We start from the raw sequence: 12,500 nt of genomic DNA, 5'->3' as shown, positions 1-12,500 counted from the left end.
CTCATTGTATAGAACGAATGCACAATGTCCAATAAGGGTGCTCCTGAAGCACTGGACCGGTCACTGAAAGGTATCAGGGGTTCTACAGCTTCTATGGGTGGTGTAACTCTATTGCTTTCATGAGATTTCCGGCAAACCCTTCCTGTCATCCCTAAAAGGAGCCGAGCTGGTGAAGTCATCCACGTTGTGGTTCCAGGTTAAGAGCTTAAGCCTAAGCACAAGCATGCGTGCGCATTTGCTTGGTGATAGCACGTCTGCAGCTTTTGCAAAATACATTTTAACCCTTGGAGAAAGAAAGGTCCCTAGGAATGATAGGGGTGACATATCTCTCTGAACTGTGCAACACCGTGGACAACCCTTCCGATCTTTTGGAAACAGTGTTCCCCAATCTGGAAAGTAATTATGCAGACATCAATTGGCTCAGTGAAAGAACCATCCTGGCACCCCAACACGTAGCTGTCAGTCCTATCAACGACCAGCTCATAAACTTAATTCCGGGTGAGGAGTGCATCTACAAATCGATTGACCGGACCTCTGATCCCCAAGACATTGTCAATTACTCTATCGAATTTCTCAACTCATTGGAGCTAGCAGGGCTTCCACCTCGCATTCTTAGGCTAAGGATTGGATGTCCAATTATGCTAATCAGAAACTTGCTTCTGCCTAAACAGTGGAATGGCATCCTGACGCTCCACTTGACTGAGGCCACCATTGTTACAGGGTGCGGGAGGGGTGAACATGCTTTTATTTCAAGGATGCAGCTTTATTCCTTCGGGTCAGACATGCCGTTTAACTTCCGCATATCGCAGTTCCCGGGGAGACCATGCTTCGCCATGTCCATCGACAAATCCCAAGGCCAAACACTATCGGCGGCAGGCATCCATTTGGAGTTTTCCATTCAATCAGGATAAAAAATTGATAAACCGATTCCTTATAGGACTTCCCACTAAAATTGGCTACACCCCATTTTCAACCATAACTTTTACCAATTTTGACATACTTTACTCAAACCTGATGTCAGCATTACTTAGGATTCATGGGATCTTTGAATGCTTTAAGTTCTCAAAAAAAAAACAAAAAAAAACACTATCGATGAATGGAAATAATCGATAAACAAATTCCTAATGGTATTTCCCAATCAAATTGCCTGCAACCCATTTTCAGCCAAACGTTTAACAATTTCAACAGATTTCGTTCACATATGATGTCGGTGTCACTTATTTTGGTTTGAAATAAAGCACTTGTTCACTTAATAATCCTAACTTAATCCCGAGCAACGCCGGGCTATACTGCTAGTATATATATATATATATATTCGCAGACATGGCTGTGTGGTGAGAGGTTTGCTTCTCAACTACGTGGTTTCCACTTCAATTTCACAGTGTGGTATATAGGCCAAGTGACTTCCACTATGGCCCAGGGCCGACCAAGTCCTTATGAGTGGATTGCCTTAAACAGGAACTGAAAGAATCCCATCGTGTATGTGTGTGTTTGTGAGTGACTGTGTATGTGTGTGTGTGGTGTGTGTGTATGTGTTTGTGCGTGCTTGTGTGCGTGTGTGTCTTTCTGTTTGCATTTGTTCCCCTCTCACTGCTTGGGAACAGGTGTTGGTTTTTGTACATTTCGGTAACTTAGCAGTTCGATAAAAAAAAACCGACAGGATATGTAGCGGGCTTTATAAAATAAATACTGGGTCAATTTGTTCAAGTAAAACCCTTCAACGCGGTTCCCAAGCATGGCCGCGGCCCAACGACCAGAACAAGTAAAAAATAAATACTTCACAAGACAAACACACACACACATACTTATACCTCTATCTTTCTCTCTCTCTCTCTCCTCTCTCTCTCTCTCTCTCTCTCTATATATATATTATATATATATATATATATATATATATATATATAATATATATATATATATATACAGAGAGAGGAGAAAGGGAGAGGTGTATATATATATATATATATATAATATATATATATATATACAGAGAGAGTGAAAGAGAGAGGTGTATATATATATATATATACAGAGAGAGAGAGAGATGAATATATACATATATACACATATCTAGATAGATAGTTTTGCCTGTGTTTGTATGTATAATGTATTATTTTATGTGTGTATTCAAGAGTGAGCGTATGTACGTGTTACTTCCATAAAGCGACAGAGCCAGAGAGTCGGGGCAGCTGTTGCGCACCTCTCGTCTCCAACAAAATGCCATTTTATGAGCCAGGACCGTCGGCTCTAATGTCACACTGAAAGTAAAACAATAACAAAAGGCCACAATCCAAATAGCTTCCTTGATAGAGAAAGTTTTATTGAAGCAGTGATCAGTGACAACTTTCGTATCGTTTTACACTAGAACTTCCAATTAGAGGGAAGAACACCGGAAGTTTCTAGTTTCTGGAAGGGCCTGTCTGTCTGCCTGTCTGCCTGCCTGCCTGTCTGCCTGTCTGCCTGTCTGTCTGTCTGCCTGTTTGCCTTTTTGACTATCTCGATAAGGGTGTCGGCCTTTCAATCTCCGTCGCATTTAGAGTTATACACAGAGAAGTTTCTACATACATATTTGCATGCTTTTTCTTCCCACCCCTCCCATTATCTCTATATATATATATTATCTCTCTATATGTATATATACATATATATATATATATATATATATATATATATATATATATGTATGATAGATCGTTAGAACCTACACGCATTTTTTTCTCTTCTTGTTTCAATCCTTGTTTTTTTCTGTGTATCTTTCTGTTGAAGAGCGTAGGCTCGAAACGTAAAAGACTTTTTCTATTCCTGAGCGCTATACTAATACATTTTTTTTATTTGTACTCCACCTGCCTTCGTCTTTTGTTTGTTTTGTAAACGTTCCCTTTATTTATATATATATATATATATATATATATATATATATATATATATATATATATATATATATTTACAGATGGATCAATCAATCAATCTATCTATCTATCTATATAATTATGTTTAAAATAATAAGGGTGAAAAATTGGATATTAGTTTGATTAATATCAATTTCAAACCAGGTCAGTAATGCTCTGGATGAGAGCATGTAGGACCGTCTCGTCGTCCTTCGTGCATCTCGGACATGCATCGCTGACGGTACTTCCGTGCTTATAAAGTTTATCTCGACCAGGCAAAGCTCCCCGGTAGCACTGCCAAGACAGAGACTTTTGGAAATTGTTCATTGGTCCCGGGCCGAAAGTACTCCGGAAAAGCGCGGCTTACTGATTTTCTTCGAAGTTGTAAGTTGGGCGAAATTGAAGGGGTTGAAGACAAACACTTTTCTCTTTGGCCAACCCTAATCTACTTCTTCAAGTTTTTTCTTGAAAAGGAAAATAAGGGTAGAGAAGGAAGTGTTGTCTTCCAGCAAGTTTGCTGAAAGGTGGATGAAAGTGGCGAGAATGGTGCGAGTGAACGGGCCTGGACAGAGCATACGTCTGTAGCTGAAAAAAAATGGAAAAGAAAAGAGGCACCTGCCCTAAAGGTCAGGGTACCCATGGATTTTATGGGTTTTTTTCCATGAGCAGCCCTCGAAAGTCTCCTCCCTGTTGAGGATTACTGATTGATTTTTTTTGTTAGTCCTGTTTACACGCAAAACCCTCATAAAACACACACACACACACACACACGCCACACACACACACGCACACACACACACATTCTTTGTTTTGTTCCGTACTATCCATAATGCTTTTCTAGTGGTTAATAACGAAATCATCATCATCATCATCATCATCATCATCATCATCATTATCATCATCATCATTATTATATTATTATTATTATTGAGAGAGCAGCGCACATCAAAGTGACGCTAGGACATTATAATAATAATAATAAAAATAAAAATAATAATAATACTAATAATAGTAATAATAATGGTGGTGGTGGTGGTGGTGGTTGTGGTAGTGGTAGTAGTAGTAGTAGTAGTAGTAGTAATAGTACAGGGTACCAGACTCGGCTGAACAACAGACTTCACTTATGAGACTCCTTGAACAGAACCGTCCCCAACAATGACCGACGCCTATTTATTTAGACAGCGGCAGTAAAAACTCATCAAAGACAAAACCCAGGGTATTTTTTGTTTTCTCTTTTCTTTTATCATTGTTGGCTGCCCAATACTGAAACCCACCCATTTGAACACCCACAACTCACCGACTTTTCCTCTTGTTTCATTGCTCTCTCTCTCTCTCTCTCTCTCTCTCTCTCTTTCTTTCTGTATATATATATATATATATATATATTGAGAAAGCCATGTTGAATCGTTAGCCCATACACGCAATATTTTTCTCTCCTTGTTTCTCTCCTTGTTTCTTTTCTGTGTATCTTTCTGTCGAAGAGCGTAGGCTCGAAACGTAAAAGACTTGTTTTATTTCTATTCCTGAGCGCCATACTAATACATCATTTGTTTGTACTCCACCTGCCTTCGTCTTTTGTTTATTTTCGTAAAGCTTCCCGTTATATATATATATATAATATAATCTATATATATATATATATATTATTGGGCTGTCCGGAAAGTTCGTGCCGATTTTTAAAGGAAAGAAAAGGTCAATAAATACTTGCCATTACATTTTCATTTTTAATCAACCAAATATGAACCATTTTTTGTTGCACAATGCATCTCCATCTTTCCTTTAACTTGAAAATACCCTCTTCCCAGAATTGAGGTGTTTTCATGGCAAAGAATTCATCAAGGTATCTTTTTACGTCATCTAAGGAATTGAAATTTTTACAATTAAGACTATTCTGCAGAGACCTGAATAAGAGGAAATCCGAAGGAGCGATATCTGGTGAATATGTAGGTTGGGGTAACACATCCCAGCCGAGCTGCAGCAATTTTTGTCTGGTTCCCAAAGCATCAAGTGCCGAAAATGAACTTTCTTATCTTTTCTGTGTATCTTTCTGTCGAAGAGCGTAGGCTCGAAACGTAAAAGACTTGTTTTATTTCTATTCCTGAGCGCCATACTAATACATCATTTGTTTGTATTCCACCTGCCTTCGTCTTTTGTTTATTTTCATAAACCTTCCCGTTATATATATATATATACAAAATTAACACAGGTTATAGGAACATAAACCTTCTTCCTCGAAAAGATAGCTTAAACTGTGCTCAAAATGGAGGTGTAGTCAAATCATATTTTATGGACTCAACCATGTTAAAAAATAAGTCGAATGGTATGCTACCATAAAACGACACGAACTTCGGACAACCCAACATATTTATACACACACATACACACACACACACATACACACACACGCATATATATGTATGTATGTATATATATATATATATATATATATATATATATTATATATATATATATACATATATACATATTATATATTATATAATGTGACCGCGTGTGTACCGTTGGCGATTTTTTCCTTCGTCTTCCCTTCTTTGGATCTCTCCTTTTCCTATGTTTCTGACGAAGAGCTCCGCTTGAAACGTTAAACTCTCCTTCTTTCCTTCTTTCCTGAGCGTCCAATAATACTATACTTGTTCCACGTCCTCGCGTTCTGTTTTCTCTTTTTGTTTTCATGTTTGGATTAACTATATATATATATATATATGCATACACACAATATACTAACTGACGTACCCGGTAATACCCGAGAGCGGGATGTTCCCAATACCCATTACAAGCCTTATTTCTCCCAGACGGAAAATGAAATCAGGACATAGGACAGATAATAGAAGGCGTAAGCAAAGTCATTCATGAAACAATGATGCAAATAAATACGCGTGGAATCGGAAGAAGACAATCGTTTGGTCAGATGAGTGGGAAGCTGGAAATATATTAATCAATGTGGAAGCACTCCGTCGGTTACGACGATGAGGGTTCCGGTTGATCCGAATCAACGGAACAGCCTGCTCGTGAAATTAACGCGTAAGTGGCTGAGCACTCTACAGACACGTGTACCCTTAACGTAGTTCTCGGGGATATTCAGCGTGACACAGAGAGTGACAAGGCCGGCCCTTTGAAATACAGGTACAACAGAAACAGGAAGTAAGAGTGAGAGAAAGTTGTGGTGAAAGAGTACAGCAGGGATCACCACCATCCCCTGCCGGAGCCTCGTGGAGCTTTAGGTGTTTTCGCTCAATAAACACTCACAACGCCCGGTCTGGGAATCGAAACCGCGATCTTACGACCGCGAGTCAGCTGCCCTAACCACTGGGCCATTGCGCCTCCATTAATCAATAGAGACATCAAGAAAGGAATTGTAAAGGAGTGCTATGAAAGGAAAAGAACAGAAATACTTGAAAAGTAAACAGAAAATTTACTTAGAGAAAATAGATTTTATAGTTACAAAAACAGCTGGGGTGCAGAGGAGATACTATGAGGAGTAAAAAAAAAGCATTAAAAAATTACGATTTTCGTCAATTTTGGGCAAATTCTCTTGCAACCCGAGAGAAAATGTGAAGAGCACATGCACTTAATTTGACTGTGCTTCATGGGTATAGTTCCACTGATCGTGAGAATCAAATATCGATTGCAACGGTTAGAACCGACAATTTTAAATGCAGGTGTTACGAAAGTACATGTTACTTGTTTTAACACACAACGCTGCAAAGTTTAGAATCGGTAATTTTAAATGCAGATGTTGAGAAAATACATATTTCTGCAACGTGAAAACGCTCAAATAATTCATGAACATTTTAAGTCTGCAACAATTTTGGCTGAATTTCGTTAATCAGTTAATTAAAAATCAACTTACACTTTGCTTCAATGGCATAAGTAATAATTTATTTCTCTCAACCCATCCTTTATGCATATTCCATATGTGAATAAAATTTCAAGAAAATCGGTTGAAAACTTTACTCTTTACTCTTTTACTCTTTTACTTGTTTCAGTCATTTGACTGCGGCCATGCTGGAGCACCGCCTTTAGTCGAGCAAATCGGGACTTATTCTTTGTAAGCCCAGTACTTATTCTATCGGTCTCTTTTGCCGAACCGCTAAGTGACGGGGACGTAAACACACCAGCATCGGTTGTCAAGCAATGCTAGGGGACAAACACAGACACACAATCACACACACACACATATATATATACATATATACGACAGGCTTCTTTCAGTTTCCGTCTACCAAATCCACTCACAAGGCATTGGTCGGCCCGGGGCTATAGCAGAAGACACTTGCCCAAGATGCCACGCAGTGGGACTGAACCTGCAACCATGTGGTTGGTAAGCAAGCTACTTACCACACAGCCAATAACATTCATATGGAAATTTGCATTGAAATGTCCTATTGATTTTTGAAAAATCGATGCTGATTAAAAATTATCGATTTTTTGTAAATTTCAATTTCTTAAGTGACCACACACACACGTGTCGCGTTTCATCAAGATCGGTTGGAAAGACTCGGAGGATTTAAAGGAAGAAATTCACGAGTACACACACAGAGCCACAAACAGACAGAAATTGCCATGAATGTATATATATAAATTTTTACATACGGGCATATATATAATATGTTTATATATACATACATGTATATATATATATATATATATATATATATATATTATTATATATATACATATATATATATATATATATGTATGTATGTATATATGTATGTAACATTATATTATATATTGATATATTATATATTATATCCTATATATATAAATATATATATATAGTATACTACATATATACATACATACAGATACTATATATATATGTATATATATATATATATAATATATATATATACATATTATATTATATATGTATGTATGTATATATGATGTATTACATATATATATTATTATATATATATATATATATATATATAATATATATAATATATATAACGGGAAGCTTTATGAAAATAAACAAAGACGAAGGCAGGTGGAAAACAAACGAACAATTGTATTAGTATGGCGCTCAGGAAATATAAATAAAACAAGTCTTTAACGTTTCGAGCCTACGCTCTTCAACAGAAAGATACACAGAGAGAGAAAAACACAGAAAGAAGAGAGAGAAAAAAATGCGTGCAGTAGCTAACGAATCAACATGGCGATCTGATTTCGGCCAGAGGTCAAAGATCAAACATGAGACGCGAGAGCGAAATAAGGGGAGATAATAGGGTTGAGGGACCAGCTAAAAGTGCGTGGGAGGGTCTGGGTCTGTGGTATGTATAGGGTTGGTGTATGTATTAGTATGTATAAGGGTGTGGTGGTGTGTGTGTGTGTTGATGAGAGAGTATTAGTGCGTGGATTGGTCTGGACGTGCGTATGTATGGGGTTGGTTGGTGTATGTATTAGTATGTATTAGTATGATTAGTACGTATTGGTATGTATAGGTGTGTGTGTTGTGTGTGAGAGAGTATAAGTGCGTATGCGGGGTCTGGACGTGTGTATGTATAGGGTTGGTGTAAGTATTAGTATGTACTAGTATGTATTAGTACGTATTAGTATGTATTAGTTGGTGTGGGTATTAGTATGGCACATCATGTGATGTGATGTGTAAAGTCATGTGGGTAGTGAGGAGAAGAGGGGGAGGGAGAAGGGAGGGGAGAAGAGGGGGAGGGGAGGGTGAAGAGGAGAGGAGAGGGAGGGAGAGAGAAGGAGGGGAGGAGAGGGATGAAGAGGAGGAAAGAGGGAGAGGGGGAGAGAGAAGGGGAGAGAGGGAGTGAGGGAGCAGAGGGAAGAGGAAGAGGGGAGGGAGAAAGAGGAAGAAGGGAAGGGGAGTAGGGGTGAAAGGATGAAGGACTGAAGAAGTGGGGGGGGGGGGGAGAAAGGATAGGTGAGGAGGGGGAGAGGGGGGTTAGATGAGGAGGGGGGGGAGAGTTGAGACCAAATGGCGTATAAGAGCGAAGAGAGAAGATTAATTCCTGTTCACGGCGCAAACGGGAATCCGGATGGCCTCTGTGTAAGGACAAACCGAACACAGATAGGTTGTTGCAAGGAGTGACCGGTGGAGCGGAAATGGCGTGAGACCGGTTGTGTCGTTCGCAAGGTGGATGTCACGAAGGGTGTTCCGCGAACCGGTCAGCCAAGCGGCGTCCCGTTTGTCCGTATGTACAAGGAATTGCAGAGAGAGCAAGAGATGCAATAGATAATATTGCTGGAGGTGCAGGTGAAGGAGTGGATGATGGGATAGGGTCGATGGTGGGTGCTAGTGAGGCGGGTGGTGTTGGAGAGGTAAGGGCAAGTGCGGCAACGTGGGCGGGAGCAGGGGAACGAGCCGGTTGGGAGGTAGGGTCAGGGAAGGAGCTATGGACCAAAAGGTCTCGAAGGTTGTGGGCTCGTTTGAAAGAGGGGGGAGGGTCGGTTAGGGAAGAGGTGTGAAGTGGGACGGGTCGGACTGGAGATGACGGAAAGCTCGAAGAATGGTGCGTTGAGACGTAGGGTCGTGGTGGGTGGTAAAGTGAGGGGAAAAGGGAGGCGGGAGACTACAGGGCGGGTTCGGGGAGAGAGAGCAGATACACGGTCCACGGACCGTGCTCTGGCAAGGGCGGTGTGGATAGTGGTGAGGGGGTATCCACGTAGGGTGAAGTGGTGAGCCATACGTTGAGACTGAGTCTCAAAGTCATGGTCGTCACTACAGAGCCTACGTAGACGGAGGAATTGGGAATAGGGATGGAAAGCTTGGTGTGTTCTGGGTGGGAGGAAGAGAAGTTGAGGTATGAGTGTGAGTCTGTGTGTTTGTAGTGAATGGAGGTGGTAAGAGTGGAGTGAAGAATGCTAACCGAAATGTCGAGGAAGGAGACAGAGGTGTTGGAGATAGTGGAAGTGAAGTGGAGGGCTGGATGGAAAGATTGGACGAAAGAGAGGAAGGAATCTAGATGTTCGCGGAGAGTGAGGTGGCACCGATAATGTCGTCAATATAACGACCATATAGTTCAGGAGTGGGACCAGTGAAAGTTAGAGAATATTTGGGCCTCAACATAGCCAACGAACAGTTCGCATAGTTGGGGCCCATTCGCGTTCCCATGGCCACTCCCGAGACCTGATGGTAGAACTCGCCCGCGAACGAGAAGCAGTTCAGAGTAAGGACAAGTTCGGCAGACGAATGAGTGTGGAGGTGTCAGGTACAGGGTTAGAGCGGAGGTCAAGAAGTGTCGAGGGCCTGCAGTCCTTCGTGGTGAGGGATAACAGTATAGAGGCTTTGGATGTCCATAGTAAAAAGGATTTTGGAGGAGCCGGGAGGAAAGGAGAAAGAGTTGAAAAGCCGGAGAGCATGGTTGGTATCGTGGATGTGGGAGGGAAGAGATGCCACTAGGGGGGCAAGGACACGGTCGAGGTATTTAGAGATGAGCTCCGTGGGGCAGTTACAGGCGGAGACGATGGGGCGGGCCAGGTTGTTGGGTTTGTGGATTTTGGGGAGGAAGTAAATGGTGGGGGTACTGGGGTTCGCACAATTAGGTTGGATGCGGTGCGGGGGAGACGGGAGGACGAGATGAGGTCTTGGACAGTAGAGGATACCGTCTGTTGGTAGCTACGTGTGGGGTTAGAGGGCAGAGGGGAATAGAAGGAGGTGTCATTGAGTTGGCGGAAAGCCTCGGCCCTATAGAGGTCCGCGCGCCACACCACTACAGCTCCACCCTTGTCAGCCGGTTTGATGATAATGTCAGCGCGCCGTTGGAGGGAACGAAGAGCCAAGAGCTCAGCCGGGGAGATGTTGAGGCGGCGTTTGGCGCCTGGAGAAGTTGAACCGCTCCAATGCACGCTGACAAGCGCCCGCAAAAAGATCCACTGCTAGGATCTGGCCAGGGCAGGCGTCCACGGGGATGGTCGGCGGCCCGGCCCCCAGTGAAGCAGTCGTCCTCTTCGTGGGTGTGGGTGGCGAGTCGTGGTAATGCGCACCCAACCGGACACGGCGCACAAAGCTGTGGACATCAACTCGCGTCTGGAATTCCTTACAGGATGGAGTGAGGGGGATGAAACGCAGACCCCTACCAAGGACGGAGCGTTCAGCCGCAGAGAGGGGAGATCGGGGGGAATGGTAACAACAGACGGAAGTGGAGAAGGGGTGGGGTGGAATAGAAGTAGGAGGGTGGTAGGTCTCGTGGAGGTCTGAGGGGGAGGGATGGGGAGGTGTGTGTGGGGGGTGTTTGGGCGGGGAAGTAGGGTAGGTGTAGGTGGATGGAGCCTAACGGGAGGGAGAAGGGGTTGTAGGGGGGGGCAGTGGGGTTAGGTGTGGGGGATGGAGCCTATCGGGGGGGAGAAGGGTGGTGGAGGAGTTGGGTTAGGGCGTCGGGTAGGGTGGAATGGAAGAGTGATTGGAGTTTACGAAGTTTGGTATCAGAAAGAAATGATGGAAGAGTTGATTCAATGGATAATGAAGCGTAGCGTGTTTGGAGCATAGAGAGGCGGCAGAGAGGAGAAGAAGGTGGAGAAAGCAGGAGGAAGAAGGCGGTTGATGGCTTGTAGTTTGGAGAGATTGGAGCGAATGGTGGCCCGCATAAGGCGGTAAGATGTGGTGCGGAGTATGGGTAAGATGGAAGAATCCGAGTGGAGAGCAGGGTGGAAGTGGAGGCGGAAACCTTTAGGGATGAGTCGGTGATGTAGGCAGCGGCTTAGGAAAGAGACATGGCTAGAGAAGCGGGTTTTTTTAAAAAGAAGTAGAGAGAGATTAACGGACGGCTGAAGGCGATATACAGGAAGCGAACGTAGATGATCCTTCAAACGGTGATTGAGGGTGAGGAGGTAGGACCTAGGATCCGGCATGATGGGATAGCGGAAAAAAAACGTTCGAAAAAACAAAAAACAAAAATTATCGTATGAAAAAAATAGAAAAAAAGGGGAAAAAACAAACGTTCAAAAAAACAAAAAAACAAAAAAAATAAAAAAAAATAATAATCGTATGAAAAAACTAGATAAGTAAGCGATAGGGGCAGAAAGGACGGGGCAAACGGAAAAGGGAAAGAAAGAAGGGAAGCAGAGAGAGGGGGAGGCAAAAAAAAGGGGGGTGCAGGCAGAGGAAACGGAGTATGGACATCCAGAGAGGGAAGAAAGACGGAAAGGAGAACAAAAATTCAGGAAAATGTGGAAAGCATGAAATGAATGTAAAAAAAGTGGTAATATAAGAGAAAATAAAAATACAACAAACGGGACAGTTTATGCGAACAAGTTCAAGGTTGAAAGTTCAAGGTGAGAAATGTGTAGACGTCGTGGTATATTTTTTAAGGATTTCACATCAATGCAAAGTCACTTTGATCCGCGAAAGAGAGGTGCAGCCGATGGTAAGTATCCAAGAGGTAAAGAAAATCCAAGGTAGAGGTAAGTGTTGATAGTGGTATTGGTAGAATATATATAAATATATATATATGTATACATACATATATACATGTCTGTGTATGTGTATGTATAAAAGGATTTTTACAATTCTATTGTTTTTACAATTCTCTTGTTAATACACACGCGCACACGCATACATGCATATACATACAGACACACACATAAGCCTCCTCCCATACACGCATACACATACACACGCACGCACGC

This window comes from Octopus sinensis, linkage group LG17 (assembly GCF_006345805.1).
Source record: "Octopus sinensis linkage group LG17, ASM634580v1, whole genome shotgun sequence".
Classification (NCBI taxonomy): domain Eukaryota; kingdom Metazoa; phylum Mollusca; class Cephalopoda; order Octopoda; family Octopodidae; genus Octopus; species Octopus sinensis.
Note: the sequence above shows the minus strand (reverse complement) of the source record.